This window comes from Oncorhynchus kisutch, unplaced genomic scaffold (assembly GCF_002021735.2).
Source record: "Oncorhynchus kisutch isolate 150728-3 unplaced genomic scaffold, Okis_V2 scaffold3947, whole genome shotgun sequence".
Classification (NCBI taxonomy): domain Eukaryota; kingdom Metazoa; phylum Chordata; class Actinopteri; order Salmoniformes; family Salmonidae; genus Oncorhynchus; species Oncorhynchus kisutch.
Genome location: NW_022265892.1, coordinates 91,549 through 117,860, shown reverse-complemented (window position 1 = coordinate 117,860; position 26,312 = coordinate 91,549). Strand labels below are relative to the sequence as shown.

Genomic DNA, 26,312 nt, shown 5'->3' with positions numbered 1-26,312 from the left:
CCGTGCGGAAACATTTTGTAATATTCAATATTTCCCAATGCCCAGAGGCTAGCATTTGGTTTGAAACAGTTGAGTTTTGTCTAAACCTTGCAGTCTACCTAGATTATTTTCTGTCATTACAGCTGCTTGATGTGACCGCTAGTTTTTAATGGGTACTATACACAATACCCCATAATGACAAAGCGATAACATATAGTTTTTATTAATGAAAAAAATATTTAAAAAAAAACGTATTTACATACGTTTTCAGACCCTTTGCTATGAGGCTGGAAATTGAGCTCAGGTCCATCCTGATTCCATTGATCATCCTTAGATATTTCTTTAACTTGATTGGAGTCCACCTGTGGTAAATTCAAATGATTGGTCATTTCTGCAGCATTGAAGGTACCCAAGAACACACTGGCTTCCATCACTCTTAAAAGGAAGAAGTTTTGAACCACCAAGCCTCTTCCAAGAGCCGGCGGCACACAATAATTCCCGGCTTCTCAAGCCTTATTGCTTAATTAATGGACTAAGTAATTTCTGATTTCATTAGGTTCTGAGAGCGATAAATGTCCCACCCAGCCAAAGTCAGTCACACCCTTTGAATTCCACTCATTAGGTTTCCGTAGTGTAGTGGTTATCACGTTTGCTTAGCACGCGAAAGGTCCCCGGTTCGAGACCGGGCGGAAACATATTTTAAAAAATTGGACAGTAAGCCTATTCACTTAGGACTCGGTCCCAATTTCGGAATTCATACTTTTCCTTCGCACTTCTCAATATTTGCTATTCAGACATACCTTTTTTAGTCGCGTAACGCACTCTGCATGTGTGGCTAGCTTGGGCGCTCTGAATACATTCCTGCTACGTGTGGTCTGAGGTCCATAATGATTCAAATAGTTTACCATGCCAGGGTAAGCTGACAAGAAACACAGCCCTTATTTCAAGTGTTTTTAAAATCCCCCGTGGGGAATATGAATGGTGGAAAAACGATTGGAACCATTTTCCTGTTTGACCGCTAGTTTTTAATGGGTATTATGGCTCTTTCTGTGGTACTCAATTTGGGATATTATGTGAGGTAGACTTGTGGGCATTCCTAATATTTTCCACGACTTCCTCTTTTTGTATTGTAGTTTCAGTAGTGTAGTGGTTATCATGTTCGCCTCACACGCGAAAGTCAGTCACACCCTTAGTTTTCCACACATTAGGTTTCCGTAGTGTAGTGGTTATCACGTTCGCCTCACATGCGAAAGGTCCCCGGTTCGAAACCGTGCGGAAACATTTTGTAATATTCAATATTTCCCAATGCCCAGAGGCTAGCATTTGGTTTGAAACAGTTGAGTTTTGTCTAAACCTTGCAGTCTACCTAGATTATTTTCTGTCATTACAGCTGCTTGATGTGACCGCTAGTTGTTAATGGGTACTATACACAATACCCCATAATGACAAAGCGATAACATATAGTTTTTATTAATGAAAAAAATATTTAAAAAAAAACGTATTTACATACGTTTTCAGACCCTTTGCTATGAGGCTGGAAATTGAGCTCAGGTTCATCCTGTTTCCATTGATCATCCTTAGATGTTTCTTCAACTTGATTGGAGTCCACCTGTGGTAAATTCAAATGATTGGTCATTTCTGCAGCATTGAAGGTACCCAAGAACACAGTGGCTTCCATCACTCTTAAATGGAAGAAGTTTTGAACCACCAAGCCTCTTCCAAGAGCCGGCGGCACACAATAATTCCCGGCTTCTCAAGCCTTATTGCTTAATTAATGGACTAAGTAATTTCTGATTTCATTAGGTTCTGAGAGCGATTTATTTATTTATTTTTATTTTACCTTTATTTAACCAGGTAGGCAAGTTGAGAACAAGTTCTCATTTACAATTGCGACCTGGCCAAGATAAAGCAAAGCAGTTCGACAGATAAAACGACACAGAGTTACACATGGAGTAAAAACAAACATACAGTCAATAATGCAGTATAAACAAGTCTATATACAATGTGAGCAAATGAGGTGAGAAGGGAGGTAAAGGCAAAAAAGGCCATGATGGCAAAGTAAATACAATATAGCAAGTAAAATACTGGAATGGTAGTTTTGCAATGGAAGAATGTGCAAAGTAGAAATAAAAAATAATGGGGTGCAAAGGAGCAAAATAAATAAATAAATTAAAGGTGCAGGTGCAGTTGCAGGTGCAGGTGCAGGTGCAAATGAGGTGAGAAGGGAGGTAAAGGCAAAAAAGGCCATGATGGCAAAGTAAATACAATATAGCAAGTAAAATACTGGAATGGTAGTTTTGCAATGGAAGAATGTGCAAAGTAGAAATAAAAAATAATGGGGTGCAAAGGAGCAAAATAAATAAATAAATTAAAGGTGCAGGTGCAGGTGCAGGTGCAGTAATCTGTGAGCTGCTCTGACAGTTTTTGCTTAAAGCTAGTGAGGGAGATAAGTGTTTCCAGTTTCAGAGATTTTTGTAGTTCGTTCCAGTCATTGGCAGCAGAGAACTAAAAGGAGAGGCGGCTAAAGAAAGAATTGGTTTTGGGGGTGACTAGAGAGATATACCTGCTGGAGCGTGTGCTACAGGTGGGAGATGCTATGGTGACCAGTGAGCTGAGATAAGGGGGGACTTTACCTAGCAGGGTCTTGTAGATGACATGGAGCCAGTGGGTTTGGCGACGAGTATGAAGCGAGGGCCAGCCAACGAGTGCGTACAGGTCGCAATGGTGGGTAGTATATGGGGCTTTGGTGATAAAACGGATTGCACTGTGATAGACTGCATCCAATTTGTTGAGTAAGGTATTGGAGGCTATTTTGTAAATGACATCGCCAAAGTCGAGGATTGGTAGGATGGTCAGTTTTACAAGGGTATGTTTGGCAGCATGAGTGAAGGATGCTTTGTTGCGAAATAGGAAGCCAATTCTAGATTTAACTTTGGATTGGAGATGTTTGATATGGGTCTGGAAGGAGAGTTTACAGTCTAACCAGACACCTAAGTATTTGTAGTTGTCCACGTATTCTAAGTCAGAGCCGTCCAGAGTAGTGATGTTGGACAGGCGGGTAGGTGCAGGTAGCGATCGGTTGAAGAGCATGCATTTAGTTTTACTTGTATTTAAGAGCAATTGGAGGCCACGGAAGGAGAGTTGTATGGCATTGAAGCTTGCCTGGAGGGTTGTTAACACAGTGTCCAAAGAAGGGCCGGAAGTATACAGAATGGTGTCGTCTGCGTAGAGGTGGATCAGGGACTCACCAGCAGCAAGAGCGACCTCATTGATGTATACAGAGAAGAGAGTCGGTCCAAGAATTGAACCCTGTGGCACCCCCATAGAGACTGCCAGAGGTCCGGACAGCAGACCCTCCGATTTGACACACTGAACTCTATCAGAGAAGTAGTTGGTGAACCCAGCGAGGCAATCATTTGAGAAACCAAGGCTGTCGAGTCTGCCGATGAGGATATGGTGATTGACAGAGTCGAAAGCCTTGGCCAGATCAATGAATACGGCTGCACAGTAATGTTTCTTATCGATGGCGGTTAAGATATCGTTTAGGACCTTGAGCGTGGCTGAGGTGCACCCATGACCAGCTCTGAAACCGGATTGCATAGCAGAGAAGGTATGGTGAGATTCGAAATGGTCGGTAATCTGTTTGTTGACTTGGCTTTCGAAGACCTTAGAAAGGCACGGTAGGATAGATATAGGTCTGTAGCAGTTTGGGTCAAGAGTGTCCCCCCCTTTGAAGAGGGGGATGACCGCAGCTGCTTTCCAATCTTTGGGAATCTCAGACGACACGAAAGAGAGGTTGAACAGGCTAGTAATAGGGGTGGCAACAATTTCGGCAGATAATTTTAGAAAGAAAGGGTCCAGATTGTCTAGCCCGGCTGATTTGTAGGGGTCCAGATTTTGCAGCTCTTTCAGAACATCAGCTGAATGGATTTGGGAGAAGGAGAAATGGGGAAGGCTTGGGCGAGTTGCTGTTGGGGGTGCAGTGCTGTTGTCCGGGGTAGGAGTAGCCAGGTGGAAAGCATGGCCAGCCGTAGAAAAATGCTTATTGAAATTCTCAATTATGGTGGATTTATCAGTGGTGACAGTGTTTCCTATCTTCAGTGCAGTGGGCAGCTGGGAGGAGGTGTTCTTATTCTCCATGGACTTTACAGTGTCCCAGAACTTTTTTGAGTTAGTGTTGCAGGAAGCAAATTTCTGCTTGAAAAAGCTAGCCTTGGCTTTTCTAACTGCCTGTGTATAATGATTTCTAGCTTCCCTGAACAGCTGCATATCACGGGGGCTGTTCGATGCTAATGCAGAACACCATAGGATGTTTTTGTGTTGGTTAAGGGCAGTCAGGTCTGGGGAGAACCAAGGGCTATATCTGTTCCTGGTTCTAAATTTCTTAAATGGGGCATGTTTATTTAAGATGGTTAGGAAGGCATTTAAAAAAAATATCCAGGCATCCTCTACTGACGGGATGAGATCAATATCCTTCCAGGATACCCCGGCCAGGTCGATTAGAAAGGCCTGCTCGCAGAAGTGTTTCAGGGAGCGATTTACAGTGATGAGTGGAGGTCGTTTGACCGCTGACCCATTACGGATGCAGGCAATGAGGCAGTGATCGCTGAGATCTTGGTTGAAGACAGCAGAGGTGTATTTAGAGGGGAAGTTGGTTAGGATGATATCTATGAGGGTGCCCGTGTTTAAGGTTTTGGGGAGGTACCTGGTAGGTTCATTGATTATTTGTGTGAGATTGAGGGCATCAAGTTTAGATTGTAGGATGGCTGGGGTGTTAAGCATGTTCCAGTTTAGGTCGCCTAGCAGCACGAACTCTGAAGATAGATGGGGGGCAATCAGTTCACATATGGTGTCCAGAGCACAGCTGGGGGCAGAGGGTGGTCTATAGCAGGCGGCAACGGTGAGAGACTTGTTTTTAGAGAGGTGGATTTTTAAAAGTAGAAGTTCAAATTGTTTGGGTACAGACCTGGATAGTAGGACAGAACTCTGCAGGCTATCTTTGCAGTAGATTGCAACACCGCCCCCTTTGGCAGTTCTATCTTGTCTGAAAATGTTGTAGTTTGGAATTAAAATGTCTGAGTTTTTGGTGGTCTTCCTAAGCCAGGATTCAGACACAGCTAGAACATCCGGGTTGGCAGAGTGTGCTAAAGCAGTGAATAGAACAAACTTAGGGAGGAGGCTTCTAATGTTAACATGCATGAAACCAAGGCTATTACGGTTACAGAAGTCGTCAAAAGAGAGCGCCTGGGGAATAGGAGTGGAGCTAGGCACTGCAGGGCCTGGATTCACCTCTACATCGCCAGAGGAACATAGGAGGAGTAGAATAAGGGTACGGCTAAAAGCTATGAGAATTGGTCGTCTAGAACGTCTGGAACATAGAGTAAAAGGAGGTTTCTGGGGGCGATAAAATAGCATCAAGGTATAATGTACAGACAAATGTATGGTAGGATGTGAATACAGTGGAGGTAAACCTAGGTATTGAGTGATGAAGAGAGAGATATTGTCTCTAGAAACATCGTTGAAACCAGGAGATGTCATTGCATGTGTGGGTGGTGGAACTAATAGGTTGGATAAGGTATAGTGAGCAGGACTAGAGGCTCTACAGTGAAATAAGCCAATAAACACTAACCAGAACAGAAATGGACAAGACATATTGACATTACGGAGAGGCATGCTTAGTCGAGTGATCAAAAGGGTCCGGTGAGTGGAGAGGTTGGTTGGTGATTTAGACAGCTAGCCAGGGCAACGGTAGCAAGCTAGCATAGGATGGAGGTCTGTTGTTAGCCACCTCCTGCGCTCCGTCAGTAGATTAGTGGGGTTCCGTGTGGTAGAGGGGATCAATCCAAATCACACAACAACAACAAAAATAAAAACAATAGATATAGTTATAGAGGCCCAAGAAGAAAACATAATAATAATAATAAATAAAATAAATAAAAAATAAACGTCCCACCCAGCCAAAGTCAGCCACACCCTTTGAATTCCACTCATTAGGTTTCCGTAGTGTAGTGGTTATCACGTTCGCTTAACATGCGAAAGGTCCCCGGTTTGAGACCGGGCGGAAACATATTTTAAAAAATTGGACAGTAAGCCTATTCACTTAGGACTTGGTCCCAATTTCGGGATTCATGCTTTTCCTTCGCACTTCTCAATATTTGCTATTCAGACATACCTTTTTTAGTCGCGTAACGCACTCTGCATGTGTGGCTAGCTTGGGCGCTCTGAATACATTCCTGCTACGTGTGGTCTGAGGTCCATAATGATTCAAATAGTTTACCATGCCAGGGTAAGCCGACAAGAGCCACAGCCCTTATTTCAAGTGTTTTTAAAATCCCCCGTGGGGAACATGAATGGTGGAAAAACGATTGGAACCATTTTCCTGTTTGACCGCTAGTTTTTAATGGGTATTATGGCTCTTTCTGTGGTACTCAATTTGGGATATTATGTGAGGTAGACTTGTGGGCATTCCTAATATTTTCCACAACTTCCTCTTTTTGTATTGTAGTTTCAGTATTGTAGTGGTTATCACGTTCGCCTCACACGCGAAAGTCAGTCACACCCTTGGTATTCCACACATTAGGTTTCCGTAGTGTAGTGGTTATCACGTTCACCTCACACGTGAAAGGTCCCCGGTTCGAAACCGGGCGGAAACAATTTGTAATATTCAATATTTCCCAATGCCCAGAGGCTAACAGTTGAGGTTTGTCTAAACCTTGCTGTCTACCTCTCCGACCTGTGGATCAATTTTGCCATTTTTTGGGGGACCTCCTCCGTGCGATCTGTATGAATGTGACCAGACTGACAGCTTCTCTGAGCCAGGCAAATTCATTTATCAGGGTCATTGTAATGGATATATCCAAATAAATGGCAATATAATCCAAGGTAAAACAAACAAAAATGTAGATTGTTTTCTGTCATTACAGCTGCTTGATGTGACCGCTAGTTTTTAATGGGTACTATACACAATACCCCATAATGACAAAGCGATAACACATAGTTTTTATTAATGAAAAATATATATTTTTTAAAACTTATATACATACGTTTTCAGACCCTTTGCTATGAGGCTGGAAATTGATCTCAGGTCCATCCTGTTTCCATTGATCATCCTTATATATTTCTTTAACTTGATTGGAGTCCACCTGTGGTAAATTCAAATGATTGGTCATTTCTGCAGCATTGAAGGTAACCAAGAACACAGTGGTTTCCATCACTCTTAAATGGAAGAAGTTTTGAACCACCAAGCCTGTTCCAAGAGCCGGCGGCACACAATAATTCCCGGCTTCTCAAGCCTTATTGCTTAATTAATGGACTAAGTAATTTCTGATTTCATTAGGTTCTGAGAGCGATAAATGTCCCACCCAGCCAAAGTCAGCCACACCCGTTGAATTCCACTCATTAGGTTTCCGTAGTGTAGTGGTTATCACGTTCGCTTAACATGCGAAAGGTCCCCGGTTCGAAACCGGGCGGAAACATTTTGTAATATTCAATATTTCCCAATGCCCAGAGACTAGCATTTGGTTTGAAACAGTTGAGGTTTGTCTAAACCTTGCTGTCTACCTCTCCGACCTGTGGATCAATGTTGCCGTTTTTTAGGGGACCTCCTCCGTGCGATCTGTATGAATGTGACCAGACTGACAGCTTCTCTGAGCCAGGCAAATTCATTTATCAGGGTCATTGTAATGGATATATCCAAATAAATGGCAATATAATCCAAGGTAAAACAAACAAAAATGTAGATTGTTTTCTGTCATTACAGCTGCTTGATGTGACCGCCAGTTTTTAATGGGTACTATACACAATACCCCATAATGACAAAGCGATAACATATAGTTTTTATTAATGAAAAAAATATTTAAAAAAAACCTTATTTACATACGTTTTCAGACCCTTTGCTATGAGGCTGGAAATTGAGCTCAGGTCCATCCTGTTTCCATTGATCATCCTTAGATGTTTCTTCAACTTGATAGGAGTCCACCTGTGGTAAGTTCAAATGATTGGTCATTTCTGCAGCATTGAAGGTACCCAAGAACACAGTGGCTTCCATCACTCTTAAATGGAAGAAGTTTTCAACCACCAAGCAAGCCTCTTCCAAGAGCCGGCGGCACACAATAATTCCCGGCTTCTCAAGCCTTATTGCTTAATTAATGGACTAAGTAATTTCTGATTTCATTAGGTTCTGAGAGCGATAAATGTCCCACCCAGCCAAAGTCAGCCACACCCTTTGAATTCCACTCATTAGGTTTCCGTAGTGTAGTGGTTATCACGTTCGCTTAACACGCGAAAGGTCCCCGGTTTGAGACCGGGCGGAAACATATTTTAAAAAATTGGACAGTAAGCCTATTCACTTAGGACTCCTTTGGACTCCTTAGGACTCCTCCTTTCCTTTTCCTCATGCAAATTCATTTATCAGGGTCATTGTACTGGATATATCCAAATAAATGGCAATATAATCCAAGGTAAAACAAACTAAAATGTAGATTGTTTTCTGTCATTACAGCTGCTTGATGTGACCGCTAGTTTTTAATGGGTACTATACACAATACCCCATAATGACAAAGCGATAACATATAGTTTTTATAAATGAAAAAAATATTTAAAAAAAAACTTATTTACATACGTTTTCAGACCCTTTGCTATGAGGCTGGAAATTGAGCTCAGGTCCATCCTGTTTCCATTGATCATCCTTAGATATTTCTTTAACTTGATTGGAGTCCACCTGTGGTAAATTCAAATGATTGGTCATTTCTGCAGCATTGAAGGTACCCAAGAACACAGTGGCTTCCATCACTCTTAAATGGAAGAAGTTTTGAACCACCAAGCCTCTTCCAAGAGCCGGCGGCACACAATAATTCCCGGCTTCTCAAGCCTTATTGCTTAATTAATGGACTAAGTAATTTCTGATTTCATTAGGTTCTGAGAGCGATAAATGTCCCACCCAGCCAAAGTCAGTCACACCCTTTGAATCCCACTCATTAGGTTTCTGTAGTGTAGTGGTTATCACGTTCGCTTAACATGCGAAAGGTCCCCGGTTCGAGACCGGGTGGAAACATATTTTAAAAAATTGGACAGTAAGCCTATTCACTTAGGACTCGGTCCCAATTTCGGAATTCATGCTTTTCCTTCACACTTCTCAATATTTGCTATTCAGACATACCTTTTTTAGTCGCGTAACGCACTCTGCATGTGTGGCTAGCTTGGGCGCTCTGAAAACATTCCTGCTACGTGTGGTCTGAGGTCCATAATGATTCAAATAGTTTACCATGCCAGGGTAAGCTGACAAGAAACACAGCCCTTATTTCAAGTGTTTTTAAAATCCCCCGTGGGGAATATGAATGGTGGAAAAACGATTGGAACCATTTTCCTGTTTGACCGCTAGTTTTTAATGGGTATTATGGCTCTTTCTGTGGTACTCAATTTGGGATATTATGTGAGGTAGACTTGTGGGCATTCCTAATATTTTCCACGACTTACTCTTTTTGTATTGTAGTTTCAGTAGTGTAGTGGTTATCACATTCGCCTCACACGCGAAAGTCAGTCACACCCTTAGTTTTCCACACATTAGGTTTCTGTAGTGTAGTGGTTATCACGTTCGCCTCACACACGAAAGGTCCCCGGTTCGAAACCGTGCGGAAACATTTGGTAATTTTCAATATTTCCTTGCTATGAGGCTGGAAATTGAGCTCAGGTCCATCCTGTTTCCATTGATCATCCTTAGATATTTCTTTAACTTGATTGGAGTCCACCTGTGGTAAATTCAAATGATTGGTCATTTCTGCAGCATTGAAGGTACCCAAGAACACAGTGGCTTCCATCACTCTTAAATGGAAGAAGTTTTGAACCACCAAGCCTCTTCCAAGAGACGGCGGCACACAATAATTCCAGGCTTCTCAAGCCTTATTGCTTAATTAATGGACTAAGTAATTTCTGATTTCATTAGGTTCTGAGAGCGATAAATGTCCCACCCAGCCAAAATCAGCCACACCCTTTGAATTCCACTCATTAGGTTTCCGTAGTGTAGTGGTTATCACGTTTGCCTCACACCCGAAAGGTCCCCGGTTCGAAACTGGGCGGAAGCATTTTGTAATATTCAATATTTCCCAATGCCCAGGGCTAACATTTGGTTTGAAACAGTTGAGGTTTGTCTAAACCTTGCTGTCTACCTCTCCGACCTGTGGATCAATGTTGCCGTTTTTTGGGGGACCTCCTCCGTGCGATCTGTATGAATGTGACCAGACTGACAGCTTCTCTGAGCCAGGCAAATTCATTTATCAGGGTCATTGTAATGGATATATCCAAATAAATGGCAATATAATCCAAGGTAAAACAAACTAAAATGTAGATTATTTTCTGTCATTACAGCTGCTTGATGTGACCACTAGTTTTTAATGGGTACTATACACAATACCCCATAATACCCCGTAATTAGCCCAAGATGGCGTAGCAGTAGGTCGTCCTGTCCTGTCGTGTCCCTGTATATATCGTTTTTCTTTTTTTAACATATTTTCTCCACATATCTCTTTGAAAACATTTTGCTAAACCCTAAACTTCCAAATACTCTCCTGCAACCCGACTCACCCAATGTAGCTATTTTTCCTAAAGTATTTATATTTACTTCGGGACCCCTCAACTGAAGCTAGCCAGCTAACCAGCGGGTATGCTAGCGGTCTCCAGCTAACCGGTCATCAGCTAACCTGTAGTTCGGAAAGCTCTCGCCTGTTCGTACAACGCGACTTTAACCAGAGCACAACGGACCTATTTATTTTTCATCCCCGGATTCCTACCGCAAACGGAACATCTTTCAGCTGGATTTTTCAGCAACTAGCTATCTAGCTAAACCGCAACCTCGGATTACTCCTGGCTAGCGTTTCCACCCACTTAGCTTGAAGCTAGCCCGGCCGTAGCACCTGTGCTACTCCTGAGCTACAATACCCGGGCCCACGACCGGTCTACCGATGTCATCGCATGAAGAGGAATAAACAGACTCACCCCATCGCGACGTCCCCCAAAGGCTAACTCTCTAGCCCTCGCTATCTCCCTGCTTGCTAATTCGGCCTGCTAACTGCTAGCTTGTCCAGCTCCGGCCCGCTAACTGCTACCTTGTCTAGCCCGGGCCTACAAACTGTTAGCTTGTTAGCACAGGCCTGCTAACCGCCTGAATCGCCGCGTCTCAAACGCTCACCGGACCCATATTTACTTTTTATCTCTTTTGACTTTTAATTTGTTTATACCTTCCGGAAACCTGCCTCACCCAATGTGATACGGAATCGCTATTATTTTTTATTTATTTTTAGAACACACTCAAGAACCTCCAGAAGCTAACCAGCTAACTAGCTACAAGCTATTTAGTCATTGTTAGTCTTTTGTTAACCTGGATAACACTCGCCAGGCCAGCTTCCCTGCCCATCCACCGCTGCCCCCTGGACACTGATCTCTTGGCTACATAGCTGATGCACGCTGGACTGTCCATTAATCACGGTACTCCATTCTGCTTGTTTGTTCTATCTGTTGGCCCCGTTGCCTAGTCTACGCCATTTTACCTGCTGTTGTTGTGCTAGCTGATTAGCTGTTGTCTCACCTACTGTTTTAGCTAGCTTTCCCAATTCAACACCTGTGATTACTGTATGCCTCGCTGTATGTCTCTCTCAAATGTCAATATGCCTTGTATACTGTTGTTCAGGTTAGTTATCATTGTTTTAGTTCACAATGGAGCCCCTAGTTCCACTCTTCACGCCCCTGATAACTCCTTTGTCCCACCTCCCACACATGCGGTGACCTCACCCATTACTACCAGCATGTCCAGAGATACAACCTCCCTCATCATCACCCAGTGCCTGGGCTTACCTCCGCTGTACCCGCACCCCACATACCCCTGTCTGCGCATTATGCCCTGAATATATTCTACCATGCCCAGAAACCTGCTCCTCTTATTCTCTGTCCCCAACGCTCTAGGCGACCAGTTTTGATAGCCTTTAGCCGCACCCTCATACTACTCCTTCTCTGTTCCGCGGGTGATGTGGAGGTAAACCCAGGCCCTGCATGTCCCCAGGCACCCTCATTTGTTGACTTCTGTGATCGAAAAAGCCTTGGTTTCATGCATGTCAACATCAGAAGCCTCCTCCCTAAGTTTGTTTTACTCACTGCTTTAGCACACTCTGCTAACCCTGATGTCCTTGCTGTGTCTGAATCCTGGCTCAGGAAGGCCACCAAAAATTCAGAGATTTCCATACCCAACTATAACATCTTCCGTCAAGATAGAACTGCCAAAGGGGGCGGAGTTGCAGTTTACTGCAGAGATAGCCTGCAAAGTAATGTCATACTTTCCAGGTCCATACCCAAACAGTTCGAACTACTAATTTTGAAAATTACTCTCTCCAGAAATAAGTCTCTCACGGTTGCCGCCTGCTACCGACCCCCCTCAGCTCCCAGCTGTGCCCTGGACACCATTTGTGAATTGATCGCCCCCCATCTAGCTTCAGAGTTTGTTCTGTTAGGTGACCTAAACTGGGATATGCTTAACACCTCGCCAGTCCTACAATCTAAGCTAGATGCCCTCAATCTCACACAAATCATCAAGGAACCCACCAGGTACAACCCTAACTCTGTAAACAAGGGAACCCTCATAGACGTCATCCTGACCAACTGGCCCTCCAAATACACCTCCGCTGTCTTCAACCAGGATCTCAGCGATCACTGCCTCATTGCCTGTATCCGCTACGGAGCCGCAGTCAAACGACCACCCCTCATCACTGTCAAACGCTCCCTAAAACACTTCTGTGAGCAGGCCTTTCTAATCGACCTGGCCCGGGTATCCTGGAAGGACATCGACCTCATCCCGTCAGTTGAGGATGCCTGGTCATTCTTTAAAAGTAACTTCCTCACCATTTTAGATAAGCATGCTCCGTTCAAAAAATGCAGAACTAAGAACAGATACAGCCCTTGGTTCACCCCAGACCTGACGGCCCTCGACCAGCACAAAAACATCCTGTGGCGGACTGCAATAGCATCGAATAGTCCCCGTGATATGCAACTGTTCAGGGAAGTCCGGAACCAATACACGCTGTCAGTCAGGAAAGCTAAGGCCAGCTTCTTCAGGCAGAAGTTTGCATCCTGTAGCTCCAACTCCAAAAAGTTCTGGGACACCGTGAAGTCCATGGAGAACAAGAGCACCTCCTCCCAGCTGCCCACTGCACTGAGGCTAGGTAACACGGTCACCACTGATAAATCCATGATTATCGAAAACTTCAATAAGCATTTCTCAACGGCTGGCCATGCCTTCCGCCTGGCTACTTCAACCTCGGCCAACAGCTCCGCCCCCCCCGCAGCTCCTCGCCCAAGCCTCTCCAGGTTCTCCTTTAACCAAATCCAGATAGCAGATGTTCTGAAAGAGCTGCAAAACCTGGACCCGTACAAATCAGCTGGGCTTGAGAATCTGGACCCTCTATTTCTGAAACTATCAGCCACCATTGTCGCAACCCCAATTACTAGCCTGTTCAACCTCTCTTTCATATCGTCTGAGATCCCCAAGGATTGGAAAGCTGCCGCAGTCATCCCCCTCTTCAAAGGGGGAGACACCCTGGACCCAAACTGTTACAGACCTATATCCATCCTGCCCTGCCTATCTAAGGTCTTCGAAAGCCAAGTCAACAAACAGGTCACTGACCATCTCGAATCCCACCGCACCTTCTCCGCTGTGCAATCTGGTTTCCGAGCCGGTCATGGGTGCACCTCAGCCACACTCAAGGTACTCAACGATATCATAACCGCCATCGATAAAAGACAGTACTGTGCAGCCGTCTTCATCGACCTTGCCAAGGCTTCCGACTCTGTCAATCACCATATTCTTATCGGCAGACTCAGGAGCCTCGGTTTTTCGGATGACTGCCTTGCCTGGTTCACCAATTACTTTGCAGACAGAGTTCAGTGCGTCAAATCGGAGGGCATGCTGTCTGGTCCTCTGGCAGTCTCTATGGGGGTGCCACAGGGTTCAATTCTCGGGCCGACTCTTTTCTCTCTGTATATCAATGATGTTGCTCTTGCTGCGGGCGATTCCCTGATCCACCTCTATGCAGACGACACCATTCTATATACCTTCGGCCCGTCTTTGGACACTGTGCTATCTAACCTCCAAACAAGCTTCAATGCCATACAACACTCCTTCCGTGGCCTCCAACTGCTCTTAAACGCTAGTAAAACCAAATGCATGCTTTTCAACCGGTCGCTGCCTGCACCCGCATGCCCGACTAGCATCACCACCCTGGATGGTTCCGACCTAGAATATGTGGACGTCTATAAGTACCTAGCTGTCTGGCTAGACTGCAAACTCTCCTTCCAGACTCATATCAAACATCTCCAATCGAAAATCAAATCAAGAGTCGGCTTTCTATTCCGCAACAAAGCCTCCTTCACTCACGCCGCCAAGCTTACCCTAGTAAAACTGACTATCCTACCGATCCTCGACTTCGGCGATGTCATCTACAAAATGGCTTCCAACACTCTACTCAGCAAACTGGATGCAGTCTATCACAGTGCCATCCGTTTCGTCACTAAAGCACCTTATACCACCCACCACTGCGACTTGTATGCTCTAGTCGGCTGGCCCTCGCTACATATTCGTCGCCAGACCCACTGGCTCCAGGTCATCTACAAGTCCATGCTAGGTAAAGCTCCGCCTTATCTCAGCTCACTGGTCACGATGGCAACACCCATCCGTAGCACGCGCTCCAGCAGGTGTATCTCACTGATCATCCCTAAAGCCAACACCTCATTTGGCCGCCTTTCGTTCCAGTACTCTGCTGCCTGTGACTGGAACGAATTGCAAAAATCGCTGAAGTTGGAGACTTTTATCTCCCTCACCAACTTCAAACATCAGCTATCTGAGCGGCTAACCGATCGCTGCAGCTGTACATAGTCTATTGGTAAATAGCCCACCCTTTCTCACCTACCTCATCCCCATACTGTTTTTATTTATTTACTTTTCTGCTCTTTTGCACACCAATATCTCTACCTGTACATGACCATCTGATCATTCATCACTCCAGTGTTAATCTGCAAAATTGTAATTATTTGCCTACCTCCTCATGCCTTTTGCACACATTGTATATAGACTCCCCCTTTGGTTTCTACTGTGTTATTGACTTGTTAATTGTTTACTCCATGTGTAACTCTTTGTTGTCTGCTCACACTGCTATGCTTTATCTTGGCCAGGTCGCAGTTGCAAATGAGAACTTGTTCTCAACTAGCCTACCTGGTTAAATAAAGGTGAAATAAAAAATAAATAAAAAAATGACAAAGCGATAACATATAGTTTTTATTAATGAAAAAAATATTTAAAAAAAAACTTATTTACATACGTTTTCAGACCCTTTGCTATGAGGCTGGAAATTGAGCTCAGGTCCATCCTGTTTCCATTGATCATCCTTAGATATTTCTTTAACTTGATTGGAGTCCACCTGTGGTAAATTCAAATGATTGGTCATTTCTGCAGCATTGAAGGTACCCAAGAACACAGTGGCTTCCATCACTCTTAAATGGAAGAAGTTTTGAACCACCAAGCCTCTTCCAAGAGCCGGCGGCACACAATAATTCCCGGCTTCTCAAGCCTTATTGCTTAATTAATGGACTAAGTAATTTCTGATTTCATTACCTTCTGAGAGCGATAAATGTCCCACCCAGCCAAAGTCAGTCACACCCTTTGAATTCCACTCATTAGGTTTCTGTAGTGTAGTGGTTATCACGTTCGCTTAACACGCGAAAGGTCCCCGGTTCGAGACCGGGCGGAAACATATTTTAAAAAATTGGACAGTAAGCCTATTCACTTAGGACTCTGTCCCAATTTCGGAATTCATGCTTTTCCTTCGCACTTCTCAATATTTGCTATTCAGACATACCTTTTTTAGTCGCGTAACGCACTCTGCATGTGTGGCTAGCTTGGGCGCTCTGAATACATTCCTGCTACGTGTGGTCTGAGGTCCATAATGATTCAAATAGTTTACCATGCCAGGGTAAGCTGACAAGAAACACAGCCCTTATTTCAAGTGTTTTTAAAATCCCCCGTGGGGAATATGAATGGTAGAAAAACGATTGGAACCATTTTCCTGTTTGACCGCTAGTTTTTAATGGGTATTATGGCTCTTTCTGTGGTACTCAATTTGGGATATTATGTGAGGTAGACTTGTGGGCATTCCTAATATTTTCCACGACTTCCTCTTTTTGTATTGTAGTTTCAGTAGTGTAGTGGTTATCACGTTCGCCTCACACGCGAAAGTCAGTCACACCCTTAGTTTTCCACACATTAGGTTTCCGTAGTGTAGTGGTTATCACGTTCGCCTCACACGCAAAAGGTCCCCGGTTCGAAACCGTGCGGAAACATTTTGTAATATTCAATATTTCCCAATGCCCAGAGGCTAGCATTTGTTTTGAAACAGTTGAGTTTTGTCTAAACCTTGCAGTCTACCGAGATTATTTTCTGTCATTACAGCTGCTTGATGTGACCGCTAGTTTTTAATGGGTACTATACACAATACCCCATAATGACAAAGCGATAACATATAGTTTTTATTAATGAAAAAAATATTTAAAAAAAAACGTATTTACATACGTTTTCAGACCCTTTGCTATGAGGCTGGAAATTGAGCTCAGGTCCATCCTGTTTCCATTGATCATCCTTAGATATTTCTTTAACTTGATTGGAGTCCACCTGTGGTAAATTCAAATGATTGGTCATTTCTGCAGCATTGAAGGTACCCAAGAACACAGTGGCTTCCATCACTCTTAAATGGAAGAAGTTTTGAACCACCAAGCCTCTTCCAAGAGCCGGCGGCACACAATAATTCCCGGCTTCTCAAGCCTTATTGCTTAATTAATGGACTAAGTAATTTCTGATTTCATTAGGTTCTGAGAGCGATAAATGTCCCACCCAGCCAAAGTCAGTCACACCCTTTGAATTCCACTCATTAGGTTTCCGTAGTGTAGTGGTTATCACGTTCGCTTAACACGCGAAAGGTCCCCGGTTCGAGACCGGGCGGAAACATATTTTAAAAAATTGGACAGTAAGCCTATTCACTTAGGACTCGGTCCCAATTTCGGAATTCATGCTTTTCCTTCGCACTTCTCAATATTTGCTATTCAGACATACCTTTTTTAGTCGCGTAACGCACTCTGCATGTGTGGCTAGCTTGGGCGCTCTGAATACATTCCTGCTACGTGTGGTCTGAGGTCCATAATGATTCAAATAGTTTACCATGCCAGGGTAAGCTGACAAGAAACACAGCCCTTATTTCAAGTGTTTTTAAAATCCCCCGTGGGGAATATGAATGGTGGAAAAACGATTGGAACCATTTTCCTGTTTGACCGCTAGTTTTTAATGGGTATTATGGCTCTTTCTGTGGTACTCAATTTGGGATATTATGTGAGGTAGACTTGTGGGCATTCCTAATATTTTCCACGACTTCCTCTTTTTGTATTGTAGTTTCAGTAGTGTAGTGGTTATCACGTTCGCCTCACACGCGAAAGTCAGTCACACCCTTAGTTTTCCACACATTAGGTTTCCGTAGTGTAGTGGTTATCAAGTTCGCCTCACACGCGAAAGGTCCCCGGTTCGAAACCGTGCGGAAAATTTTGTAATATTCAATATTTCCCAATGCCCAGAGGCTAGCATTTGGTTTGAAACAGTTGAGTTTTGTCTAAACCTTGCAGTCTACCTAGATTATTTTCTGTCATTACAGCTGCTTGATGTGACCGCTAGTTTTTAATGGGTACTATACACAATACCCCATAATGACAAAGCGATAACATATAGTTTTTATTAATGAAAAAAATATTTAAAAAAAAACTTATTTACATACGTTTTCAGACCCTTTGCTATGAGGCTGGAAATTGAGCTCAGGTCCATCCTGTTTCCATTGATCATCCTTAGATATTTCTTTAACTTGATTGGAGTCCACCTGTGGTAAATTCAAATGATTGGTCATTTCTGCAGCATTGAAGGTACCCAAGAACACAGTGGCTTCCATCACTCTTAAATGGAAGAAGTTTTGAACCACCAAGCCTCTTCCAAGAGCCGGCGGCACACAATAATTCCCGGCTTCTCAAGCCTTATTGCTTAATTAATGGACTAAGTAATTTCTGATTTCATTAGGTTCTGAGAGCGATAAATGTCCCACCCAGCCAAAGTCAGTCACACCCTTTGAATTCCACTCATTAGGTTTCCTGTAGTGTAGTGGTTATCACGTTCGCTTAACACGCGAAAGGTCCCCGGTTCGAGACCGGGCGGAAACATATTTAAAAAAATTGGACAGTAAGCCTATTCACTTAGGACTCGGTCCCAATTTCGGAATTCATGCTTTTCCTTCGCACTTCTCAATATTTGCTATTCAGACATACCTTTTTTAGTCGCGTAACGCACTCTGCATGTGTGGCTAGCTTGGGCGCTCTGAATACATTCCTGCTACGTGTGGTCTGAGGTCCATAATGATTCAAATAGTTTACCATGCCAGGGTAAGCTGACAAGAAACACAGCCCTTATTTCAAGTGTTTTTAAAATCCCCCGTGGGGAATATGAATGGTGGAAAAACGATTGGAACCATTTTCCTGTTTGACCGCTAGTTTTTAATGGGTATTATGGCTCTTTCTGTGGTACTCAATTTGGGATATTATGTGAGGTAGACTTGTGGGCATTCCTAATATTTTCCACGACTTCCTCTTTTTGTATTGTAGTTTCAGTAGTGTAGTGGTTATCACGTTCGCCTCACACGCGAAAGTCAGTCACACCCTTAGTTTTCCACACATTAGGTTTCCGTAGTGTAGTGGTTATCACATTTCGCCTCACACGCGAAAGGTCCCCGGTTCGAAACCGTGCGGAAACATTTTGTAATATTCAATATTTCCCAATGCCCAGAGGCTAGCATTTGGTTTGAAACAGTTGAGTTTTGTCTAAACCTTGCAGTCTACCTAGATTATTTTCTGTCATTACAGCTGCTTGATGTGACCGCTAGTTGTTAATGGGTACTATACAGAATACCCCATAATGACAAAGCGATAACATATAGTTTTTATTAATGAAAAAAATATTTAAAAAAAAACTTATATACATACGTTTTCAGACCCTTTGCTATGAGGCTGGAAATTGAGCTCAGGTTCATCCTGTTTCCATTGATCATCCTTAGATGTTTCTTCAACTTGATTGGAGTCCACCTTTGGTAAATTCAAATGATTGGTCATTTCTGCAGCATTGAAGGTACCCAAGAACACAGTGGCTTCCATCACTCTTAAATGGAAGAAGTTTTGAACCACCAAGCCTCTTCCAAGAGCCGGCGGGACACAATAATTCCCGTCTTCTCAAGCCTTATTGCTTAATTAATGGACTAAGTAATTTCTGATTTCATTAGGTTCTGAGAGCGATAAATGTCCCACCCAGCCAAAGTCAGTCACACCCTTTGAATTCCACTCATTAGGTTTCCGTAGTGTAGTGGTTATCACGTTCGCTTAACACGCGAAAGGTCCCCGGTTCGAGACCGGGCGGAAACATATTTAAAAAAATTGGACAGTAAGCCTATTCACTTAGGACTCGGTCCCAATTTCGGAATTCATGCTTTTCCTTCGCACTTCTCAATATTTGCTATTCAGACATACCTTTTTTAGTCACGTAACGCACTCTGCATGTGTGGCTAGCTTGGGCGCTCTGAATACATTCCTGCTACGTGTGGTCTGAGGTCCATAATGATTCAAATAGTTTACCATGCCAGGGTAAGCTGACAAGAAACACAGCCCTTATTTCAAGTGTTTTTAAAATCCCCCGTGGGGAATATGAATGGTGGAAAAACGATTGGAACCATTTTCCTGTTTGACCGCTAGTTTTTAATGGGTATTATGGCTCTTTCTGTGGTACTGAATTTGGGATATTATGTGAGGTAGACTTGTGGGCATTCCTAATATTTTCCACGACTTCCTCTTTTTGTATTGTAGTTTCGGTAGTGTAGTGGTTATCACGTTCGCCTCACACGCGAAAGTCAGTCACACCCTTAGTTTTCCACACATTAGGTTTCTGTAGTGTAGTGGTTATCACATTTGCCTCACACGCGAAAGGTCCCCGGTTCGAAACCGTGCGGAAACATTTTGTAATATTCAATATTTTCCAATGCCCAGAGGCTAGCATTTGGTTTGAAACAGTTGAGTTTTGTCTAAACCTTGCAGTCTACCTAGATTATTTTCTGTCATTACAGCTGCTTGCTGTGACCGCTAGTTGTTAATGGGTACTATACAGAATACCCCATAATGACAAAGCGATAACATATAGTTTTTATTAATGAAAAAAATATTTAAAAAAAAACTTATATACATACGTTTTCAGACCCTTTGCTATGAGGCTGGAAATTGAGCTCAGGTCCATCCTGTTTCCATTGATCATCCTTAGATATTTCTTTAACTTGATTGGAGTCCACCTGTGGTAAATTCAAATGATTGGTCATTTCTGCAGCATTGAAGGTACCCAAGAACACAGTGGCTTCCATCACTCTTAAATGGAAGAAGTTTTGAACCACCAAGCCTCTTCCAAGAGCCGGCGGCACACAATAATTCCCGTCTTCTCAATCCTTATTGCTTAATTAATGGACTAAGTAATTTCTGATTTCATTAGGTTCTGAGAGCGATAAATGTCCCACCCAGCCAAAGTCAGTCACACCCTTTGAATTCCACTCATTAGGTTTCCGTAGTGTAGTGGTTATCACGTTTGCTTAACACGCGAAAGGTCCCCGGTTCGAGACCGGGCGGAAACATATTTTAAAAAATTGGACAGTAAGCCTATTCACTTAGGACTCGGTCCCAATTTCGGAATTCATGCTTTTCCTTCGCACTTCTCAATATTTGCTATTCAGACATACCTTTTTTAGTCGCGTAACGCACTCTGCATGTGTGGCTAGCTTGGGCGCTCTGAATACATTCCTGCTACGTGTGGTCTGAGGTCCATAATGATTCAAATAGTTTACCATGCCAGGGTAAGCTGACAAGAAACACAGCCCTTATTTCAAGTGTTTTTAAAATCCCCCGTGGGGAATATGAATGGTGGAAAAACGATTGGAACCATTTTCCTGTTTGACCGCTAGTTTTTAATGGGTATTATGGCTCTTTCTGTGGTACTGAATTTGGGATATTATGTGAGGTAGACTTGTGGGCATTCCTAATATTTTCCACGACTTCCTCTTTTTGTATTGTAGTTTCGGTAGTGTAGTGGTTATCACGTTCGCCTCACACGCGAAAGTCAGTCACACCCTTAGTTTTCCACACATTAGGTTTCTGTAGTGTAGTGGTTATCACATTTGCCTCACACGCGAAAGGTCCCCGGTTCGAAACCGTGCGGAAACATTTTGTAATATTCAATATTTTCCAATGCCCAGAGGCTAGCATTTGGTTTGAAACAGTTGAGTTTTGTCTAAACCTTGCAGTCTACCTAGATTATTTTCTGTCATTACAGCTGCTTGCTGTGACCGCTAGTTGTTAATGGGTACTATACAGAATACCCCATAATGACAAAGCGATAACATATAGTTTTTATTAATGAAAAAAATATTTAAAAAAAAACTTATATACATACGTTTTCAGACCCTTTGCTATGAGGCTGGAAATTGAGCTCAGGTTCATCCTGTTTCCATTGATCATCCTTAGATGTTTCTTCAACTTGATTGGAGTCCACCTTTGGTAAATTCAAATGATTGGTCATTTCTGCAGCATTGAAGGTACCCAAGAACACAGTGGCTTCCATCACTCTTAAATGGAAGAAGTTTTGAACCACCAAGCCTCTTCCAAGAGCCGGTGGCACACAATAATTCCCGGCTTCTCAAGCCTTATTGCTTAATTAATGGACTAAGTAATTTCTGATTTCATTACGTTCTGAGAGCGATAAATGTCCCACCCAGCCAAAGTCAGTCACACCCTTTGAATTCCACTCATTAGGTTTCTGTAGTGTAGTGGTTATCACGTTCGCTTAACACGCGAAAGGTCCCCGGTTCGAGACCGGGCGGAAACTTATTTAAAAAAATTGGGCATTAAGCCTATTCACTTAGGACTCGGTCCCAATTTCGGAATTCATGCTTTTCCTTCGCACTTCTCAATATTTGCTATTCAGACATACTTTTTTAGTCGCGTAACGCACTCTGCATGTGTGGCTAGCTTGGGCGCTCTGAATACATTCCTGCTACGTGTGGTCTGAGGTCCATAATGATTCAAATAGTTTACCATGCCAGGGTAAGCTGACAAGAAACACAGCCCTTATTTCAAGTGTTTTTAAAATCCCCCGTGGGGAATATGAATGGTGGAAAACGATTGGAACCATTTTCCTGTTTGACCGCTAGTTTTTAATGGGTATTATGGCTCTTTCTGTGGTACTCAATTTGGGATATTATGTGAGGTAGACTTGTGGGCATTCCTAATATTTTCCACGACTTCCTCTTTTTGTATTGTAGTTTCAGTAGTGTAGTGGTTATCACGTTCGCCTCACACGCGAAAGTCAGTCACACCCTTAGTTTTCCACACATTAGGTTTCCGTAGTGTAGTGGTTATCACATTCGCCTCACACGCGAAAGGTCCCCGGTTCGAAACCGCGGGGAAACATTTTGTAATATTCAATATTTCTCAATGCTCAGAGGCTAGCATTTGGTTTGAAACAGTTGAGTTTTGTCTAAACCTTGCAGTCTACCTAGATTATTTTCTGTCATTACAGCTGCTTGATGTGACCGCTAGTTTTTAATGGGTACTATACACAATACCCCATAATGACAAAGCAATAACATATAGTTTTTATTAATGAAAAAAATATTTAAAAAAAAACTTATTTACATACGTTTCCAGACCCTTTGCTATGAGGCTGGAAATTGAGCTCAGGTCCATCCTGTTTCCATTGATCATCCTTAGATATTTCTTTAACTTGATTGGAGTCCACCTGTGGTAAATTCAAATGATTGGTCATTTCTGCAGCATTGAAGGTACCCAAGAACACAGTGGCTTCCATCACTCTTAAATGGAAGAAGTTTTGAACCACCAAGCCTCTTCCAAGAGCCGGCGGCACACAATAATTCCCGTCTTCTCAATCCTTATTGCTTAATTAATGGACTAAGTAATTTCTGATTTCATTAGGTTCTGAGAGCGATAAATGTCCCACCCAGCCAAAGTCAGTCACACCCTTTGAATTCCACTCATTAGGTTTCCGTAGTGTAGTGGTTATCACGTTTGCTTAACACGCGAAAGGTCCCCGGTTCGAGACCGGGCGGAAACATATTTTAAAAAATTGGACAGTAAGCCTATTCACTTAGGACTCGGTCCCAATTTCGGAATTCATGCTTTTCCTTCGCACTTCTCAATATTTGCTATTCAGACATACCTTTTTTAGTCGCGTAACGCACTCTGCATGTGTGGCTAGCTTGGGCGCTCTGAATACATTCCTGCTACGTGTGGTCTGAGGTCCATAATGATTCAAATAGTTTACCATGCCAGGGTAAGCTGACAAGAAACACAGCCCTTATTTCAAGTGTTTTTAAAATCCCCCGTGGGGAATATGAATGGTGGAAAAACGATTGGAACCATTTTCCTGTTTGACCGCTAGTTTTTAATGGGTATTATGGCTCTTTCTGTGGTACTGAATTTGGGATATTATGTGAGGTAGACTTGTGGGCATTCCTAATATTTTCCACGACTTCCTCTTTTTGTATTGTAGTTTCAGTAGTGTAGTGGTTATCACGTTCGCCTCACACGCGAAAGTCAGTCACACCCTTAGTTTTCCACACATTAGGTTTCCGTAGTGTAGTGGTTATCACATTTGCCTCACACGCGAAAGGTCCCCGGTTCGAAACCGTGCGGAAACATTTTGTAATATTCAATATTTCCCAATGCCCAGAGGCTAGCATTTGGTTTGAAACAGTTGAGTTTTGTCTAAACCTTGCAGTCTACCTAGATTATTTTCTGTCATTACAGCTGCTTGCTGTGACCGCTAGTTGTTAATGGGTACTATACAGAATACCCCATAATGACAAAGCGATAACATATAGTTTTTATTAATGAAAAAAATATTTAAAAAAAAACTTATATACATACGTTTTCAGACCCTTTGCTATGAGGCTGGAAATTGAGCTCAGGTTCATCCTGTTTCCATTGATCATCCTTAGATGTTTCTTCAACTTGATTGGAGTCCACCTTTGGTAAATTCAAATGATTGGTCATTTCTGCAGCATTGAAGGTACCCAAGAACACAGTGGCTTCCATCACTCTTAAATGGAAGAAGTTTTGAACCACCAAGCCTCTTCCAAGAGCCGGCGGCACACAATAATTCCCGTCTTCTCAAGCCTTATTGCTTAATTAACGGACTAAGTAATTTCTGATTTCATTAGGTTCTGAGAGCGATAAATGTCCCACCCAGCCAAAGTCAGTCACACCCTTTGAATTCCACTCATTAGGTTTCCGTAGTGTAGTGGTTATCATGTTTGCTTAACACGCGAAAGGTCCCCGGTTCGAGACCGGGCGGAAACATATTTTAAAAAATTGGACAGTAAGCCTATTCACTTAGGACTCGGTCCCAATTTCGGAATTCATGCTTTTCCTTCGCACTTCTCAATATTTGCTATTCAGACATACCTTTTTTAGTCGCGTAACGCACTCTGCATGTGTGGCTAACTTGGGCACTCTGAATACATTCCTGCTACGTGTGGTCTGAGGTCCATAATGATTCAAATAGTTTACCATGCCAGGGTAAGTTGACAAGAAACACAGCCCTTATTTCCAGTGTTTTTAAAATTCCCCGTGGGGAATATGAATGGTGGAAAATCGATTGGAACCATTTTCCTGTTTGACCGCTAGTTTTTAATGGGTATTATGGCTCTTTCTGTGGTACTCAATTTGGGATATTATGTGAGGTAGACTTGTGGGCATTCCTAATATTTTCCACGACTTCCTCTTTTTGTATTGTAGTTTCAGTAGTGTAGTGGTTCTAACGTTCTCCTCACACGAGAAAGTCAGTCACACCCTTAGTTTTCCACACATTAGGTTTCCGTAGTGTAGTGGTTATCACATTCGCCTCACACGCGAAAGGTCCCCGGTTCGAAACCGTGCGGAAACATTTTGTAATATTCAATATTTCCCAATGCCCAGAGGCTAGCATTTGGTTTGAAACAGTTGAGTTTTGTCTAAACCTTGCAGTCTACCTAGATAATTTTCTGTCATTACAGCTGCTTGCTGTGACCGCTAGTTGTTAATGGGTACTATACACAATACCCCATAATGACAAAGCGATAACATATAGTTTTTATTAATGAAAAAAATATTTAAAAAAAAACTTATTTACATACGTTTTCAGACCCTTTGCTATGAGGCTGGAAATTGAGCTCAGGTCCATCCTGTTTCCATTGATCATCCTTAGATATTTCTTTAACTTGATTGGAGTCCACCTGTGGTAAATTCAAATGATTGGTCATTTCTGCAGCATTGAAGGTACCCAAGAACACAGTGGCTTCCATCACTCTTAAATGGAAGAAGTTTTGAACCACCAAGCCTCTTCCAAGAGCCGGCGGCACACAATAATTCCCGGCTTCTCAAGCTTTATTGCTTAATTAATGGACTAAGTCATTTCTGATTTCATTAGGTTCTGAGAGGTTTCTGTAGTGTAGTGGTTATCACGTTCGCTTAACACGTGAAAGGTCCCCTGTTCGAGACCGTGCGGAAACATATTTAAAAAAATTGGACAGTAAGCCTATTCACTTAGGACTCGGTCCCAATTTCGGAATTCATGCTTTTCCTTCGCACTTCTCAATATTTGCTATTCAGACATACCTTTTTTAGTCGCGTAACGCACTCTGCATGTGTGGCTAGCTTGGGCGCTCTGAATACATTCCTGCTACGTGTGGTCTGAGGTCCATAATGATTCAAATAGTTTACCATGCCAGGGTAAGCTGACAAGAAACACAGCCCTTATTTCAAGTGTTTTTAAAATCCCCCGTGGGGAATATGAATGGTGGAAAAACGATTGGAACCATTTTCCTGTTTGACCGCTAGTTTTTAATGGGTATTATGGCTCTTTCTGTGGTACTCAATTTGGGATATTATGTGAGGTAGACTTGTGGGCATTCCTAATATTTTCCACGACTTCCTCTTTTTGTTTTGTAGTTTCAGTACTGTAGTGGTTATCACGTTCGCCTCACACGCGAAAGTCAGTCACACCCTAAGTTTTCCACACATTAGGTTTCCGTAGTGTAGTGGTTATCACGTTTGCCTCACACGGGAAAGGTCCCCGGTTCGAAACCGTGCGGAAACATTTTGTAATATTCAATATTTCCCAATGCCCAGAGGCTAGCATT

The 26,312-nt window shown here is 42.9% G+C and overlaps 17 non-coding genes across 17 annotated transcripts; all 17 read left to right on the top strand.

The window, feature by feature from the left end:
• Positions 1-601: 601 nt before the first annotated feature.
• Positions 602-674, top strand: trnaa-agc (transfer RNA alanine (anticodon AGC)). The gene has a single exon. It is a non-coding gene; the product is annotated as a tRNA-Ala (tRNA).
• A 513-nt stretch (positions 675-1,187) lies between these two features.
• trnav-cac (transfer RNA valine (anticodon CAC)) lies at positions 1,188-1,260 on the top strand. The gene has a single exon. It is a non-coding gene; the product is annotated as a tRNA-Val (tRNA).
• Positions 1,261-5,973: 4,713 nt separating this feature from the next.
• trnav-aac (transfer RNA valine (anticodon AAC)) lies at positions 5,974-6,046 on the top strand. Its single transcript has one exon. It is a non-coding gene; the product is annotated as a tRNA-Val (tRNA).
• A 513-nt stretch (positions 6,047-6,559) lies between these two features.
• On the top strand, positions 6,560-6,632 carry trnav-cac (transfer RNA valine (anticodon CAC)). Its single transcript has one exon. It is a non-coding gene; the product is annotated as a tRNA-Val (tRNA).
• A 749-nt stretch (positions 6,633-7,381) lies between these two features.
• Positions 7,382-7,454, top strand: trnav-aac (transfer RNA valine (anticodon AAC)). Its single transcript has one exon. It is a non-coding gene; the product is annotated as a tRNA-Val (tRNA).
• Positions 7,455-8,221: 767 nt separating this feature from the next.
• trnav-aac (transfer RNA valine (anticodon AAC)) lies at positions 8,222-8,294 on the top strand. Its single transcript has one exon. It is a non-coding gene; the product is annotated as a tRNA-Val (tRNA).
• Positions 8,295-8,958: 664 nt separating this feature from the next.
• On the top strand, positions 8,959-9,031 carry trnav-aac (transfer RNA valine (anticodon AAC)). Its single transcript has one exon. It is a non-coding gene; the product is annotated as a tRNA-Val (tRNA).
• Positions 9,032-15,691: 6,660 nt separating this feature from the next.
• On the top strand, positions 15,692-15,764 carry trnav-aac (transfer RNA valine (anticodon AAC)). Its single transcript has one exon. It is a non-coding gene; the product is annotated as a tRNA-Val (tRNA).
• A 513-nt stretch (positions 15,765-16,277) lies between these two features.
• trnav-cac (transfer RNA valine (anticodon CAC)) lies at positions 16,278-16,350 on the top strand. The gene has a single exon. It is a non-coding gene; the product is annotated as a tRNA-Val (tRNA).
• Positions 16,351-16,938: 588 nt separating this feature from the next.
• Positions 16,939-17,011, top strand: trnav-aac (transfer RNA valine (anticodon AAC)). Its single transcript has one exon. It is a non-coding gene; the product is annotated as a tRNA-Val (tRNA).
• A 1,173-nt stretch (positions 17,012-18,184) lies between these two features.
• Positions 18,185-18,258, top strand: trnav-aac (transfer RNA valine (anticodon AAC)). Its single transcript has one exon. It is a non-coding gene; the product is annotated as a tRNA-Val (tRNA).
• A 1,175-nt stretch (positions 18,259-19,433) lies between these two features.
• On the top strand, positions 19,434-19,506 carry trnav-aac (transfer RNA valine (anticodon AAC)). The gene has a single exon. It is a non-coding gene; the product is annotated as a tRNA-Val (tRNA).
• Positions 19,507-20,680: 1,174 nt separating this feature from the next.
• On the top strand, positions 20,681-20,753 carry trnav-aac (transfer RNA valine (anticodon AAC)). Its single transcript has one exon. It is a non-coding gene; the product is annotated as a tRNA-Val (tRNA).
• A 1,174-nt stretch (positions 20,754-21,927) lies between these two features.
• On the top strand, positions 21,928-22,000 carry trnav-aac (transfer RNA valine (anticodon AAC)). The gene has a single exon. It is a non-coding gene; the product is annotated as a tRNA-Val (tRNA).
• Positions 22,001-23,172: 1,172 nt separating this feature from the next.
• Positions 23,173-23,245, top strand: trnav-aac (transfer RNA valine (anticodon AAC)). Its single transcript has one exon. It is a non-coding gene; the product is annotated as a tRNA-Val (tRNA).
• A 1,174-nt stretch (positions 23,246-24,419) lies between these two features.
• trnav-aac (transfer RNA valine (anticodon AAC)) lies at positions 24,420-24,492 on the top strand. The gene has a single exon. It is a non-coding gene; the product is annotated as a tRNA-Val (tRNA).
• A 513-nt stretch (positions 24,493-25,005) lies between these two features.
• On the top strand, positions 25,006-25,078 carry trnav-cac (transfer RNA valine (anticodon CAC)). Its single transcript has one exon. It is a non-coding gene; the product is annotated as a tRNA-Val (tRNA).
• The last annotated feature ends 1,234 nt before the right edge of the window (positions 25,079-26,312 follow it).